Genomic DNA, 2,943 nt, shown 5'->3' with positions numbered 1-2,943 from the left:
ATGCATGCTTTAATTAGTCATCACACATTTCCCCATCATACTTTCAAAGTTTTCTACTAGGTCATTTCTAGTGAAATTCACATTTATAACTCTAAATTAAAACATCAAAAATGTCACACATGAGTTAACACATATTATAGGCAATAAAATAAATATTAAATTATTTTTATGCCTCGGTTTTGTGGTCCCGAAACCACATTCTGACTAGGGTCGTTTTAAGGCTGTCACAGTGGGTCATCTCCATTGGCCCCTATGTTACTCGGTTGGCTAGACACTTCGGGCTCCTCAGCACCGCAGCCCAAGAATCATCCTTAACCCTCATTGGTCAGATGTCTCCACAAGGCATCTCGAGCATGCTTAGCATGAGGATGATCGAAAAGTGCCGAGGAACCTACCCTCCTCAATATCATCTCGCCCAATCTACTGAGTAGGAGGCCTACGAGGCCATTCCTGATGATGTCCCTCCACAGCACGAGGACCCACCGACTCAACCATAACCACCCTCTCTTTCAGTTCATGCAGCGGCTTCATATGCTGACATTTCTGAGCGCCTCATTCGATTCAAGCAACAGTATTTTCAACGATTTGACAACATTGATGCTACTCTACAGTAGATTTGTCAGCACCTCCACATCTCATCGCCAGTCCCACATCGCGAACCATCTAGCGATGAAGATGTTTAAAAATATTTATTTATTATTTTATATTTTTAATTTTTATTAAAACTACTTTTTATTTTTATTAAGATTTTTGAATTTTATTTTATTATCAATTTCGATTATTTCATTAAGAGTAATTATTCTTACTAATATCCCCTAAAAAGTTCTTGATTTTATCACAGTTATATAGAGCTTTTAAGCTCATCATCGCATAGGAACTAAAAACCCCACCAGGAAAGGTTCTCCACGACTGTTATGTCCTGATCGACCACGATAGCTACCACTAGATATAATATTCTTTTTGTGCAGGACTTATGGACTAATGAACTTCTACCACTGCCAGAGTATCCTCCTCCACTTTTGCACCGATTACTCTCCCAAACTCCAGTTCGAGGAATTCATCATACAGAAAGTTTCACTTCTCCCCCTATCTTATGATTACAAATTTATCTTTTCCTATCTATCTTTGAACATTGAGGGCAATGTACATCTTAAGTGTAGGGGGTATTTATTTCATTACCAGAAAAATCCCTAAATGACTGCCTTGTTCTCTTGAAAAGCTCTCACATCGTATTTGGGATAAATTTTGATTGATTTATGATTTTGATTGATATATTAAGACATTAGAGAATCAAGCATGATAAGTTGATTTTTAAGAATTTAAAATTTTAGGTTGTTTCCCCAAAGTTTAGGTATTACTTTGAGTTGGAATTTACAAGTTTTAAACATCAAAAAGCCATAATTTTTGTGAGATTTTTTAGCCTTTTGAGCATTTATTAATTCTTTCATGCTCACTTTTATTATTGCTTTGAGCGCATCAGTATTGAACTGTTATTCTAGAACTTGCTTGATTATGCATGTCAAGACCACACCATTTGATTTGATATGTCAAAATGAGAAAGTCACTTAGGATTAACCTACCCATGCCATGAAAAGCCTACCTCCACGATTAACCCTTAGTAAACCCCGTTAAGCTAACAGGCCATTTCTTGTATTACCCTTAATATTAACCCTTAACCCATTATTGTTGAAATCCCTTAAATTAATTTGATCCCTAATTTTTTGTCGAGATTGGAATTGAAATAGTTGCTTAGCTAAGTTTTATTCTACTTTGTATTTAACTTGTTCTTAAAAAAAATGTGTATACATCTTAATAGTAGTAATCTTCTAAGCTAAAGAAGTTAAATTCCATATTCTGAGAAAAGCTCTGTTGTACGCAATTGATGACTAGCTATTTTTCTACTTAGGTAAATTTTTCAAGTCAATTTCGATTCTAACCTTTTCTTTCAGCTTGTGACCACACCCCCTAACCAATCCTCATTACAACCCTTTAAAGACCTTTTGATTGATGTATCATCTCAAATTATAGTGATGGAGATTTGATTTTCAAGTAAGCCTATGGTAATGGCTTTTCATTATTGACTATTGACTGCTTCATTTATTGTCCTTAAACACCTCGAGTGATTTGAGTGAATCTTTAGTGAGGATGTAAAACTCTGTGACATTTTGAATACAAGGTAATTACTTAGACGAGAGGAGACACCTATGTTTTCAGAATAAAATGCTCAACTTGGAATGATTGAAACTGTGATGTTCTTTTAGTTGAATTCTCAATGTATGATTACCTATGGATTATTTTGAGATATTATCGATAGAAATTATAAATTGAGAAGAATTTATTTTGATTATGAGTTGAGAATTTTGCTTGAGGACAAGCAAATGCTTAAGTGCGGGGGTATTTGATAAACCGTAATTTATACATACTTTTACCCCATGTTTAACGCATTTTATGGATGATTTCCCATTAGAATTGGTGAATTCAATGCTTCTAATGCTTTAATTTCATGTTTTATACTTAGGAGAGCATAAGAGAGTGAAAGGAACGAGAAACGAGCCAAAAACAGAGAAAAATGGGCCAAAGAACGAATCCAACACGGCCTGGACCTCCTCACACGGGTAGACCATACGGCTGTGTCAGTTTTGCAGATTTGAAGCACGACTCACACGGGCGTGTCCCTACCGAGCCCAAGTTGAGTCCAATTCGAAAAATGCCAATTTTGAGGGCTTCTAGGCATTCAAAAGCCTATAAATACACCATAGAGGAGGAAAGTAAGGGACACATAGAGAGGAAGGAAGGAATTACTCGAAGAAAGCCGATTGATCCATCTCAGAAGCCGGTTTCATCATCAAGACTGAAGATCTCCCCTCAACTTCCCTTCAGGAGTTTTGGGTTTTCTTTATGTTTTGTATTCGTTATTCTTCTGAGATGTTTTCCTTTTTAGTT

Source organism: Gossypium arboreum, chromosome 10, assembly GCF_025698485.1.
Source record: "Gossypium arboreum isolate Shixiya-1 chromosome 10, ASM2569848v2, whole genome shotgun sequence".
In the NCBI taxonomy this organism is placed as follows: Eukaryota; Viridiplantae; Streptophyta; class Magnoliopsida; order Malvales; family Malvaceae; genus Gossypium; species Gossypium arboreum.
The sequence above is the reverse complement of the archived record's forward strand: the minus strand, read 5'-3'. Positions refer to the sequence as shown.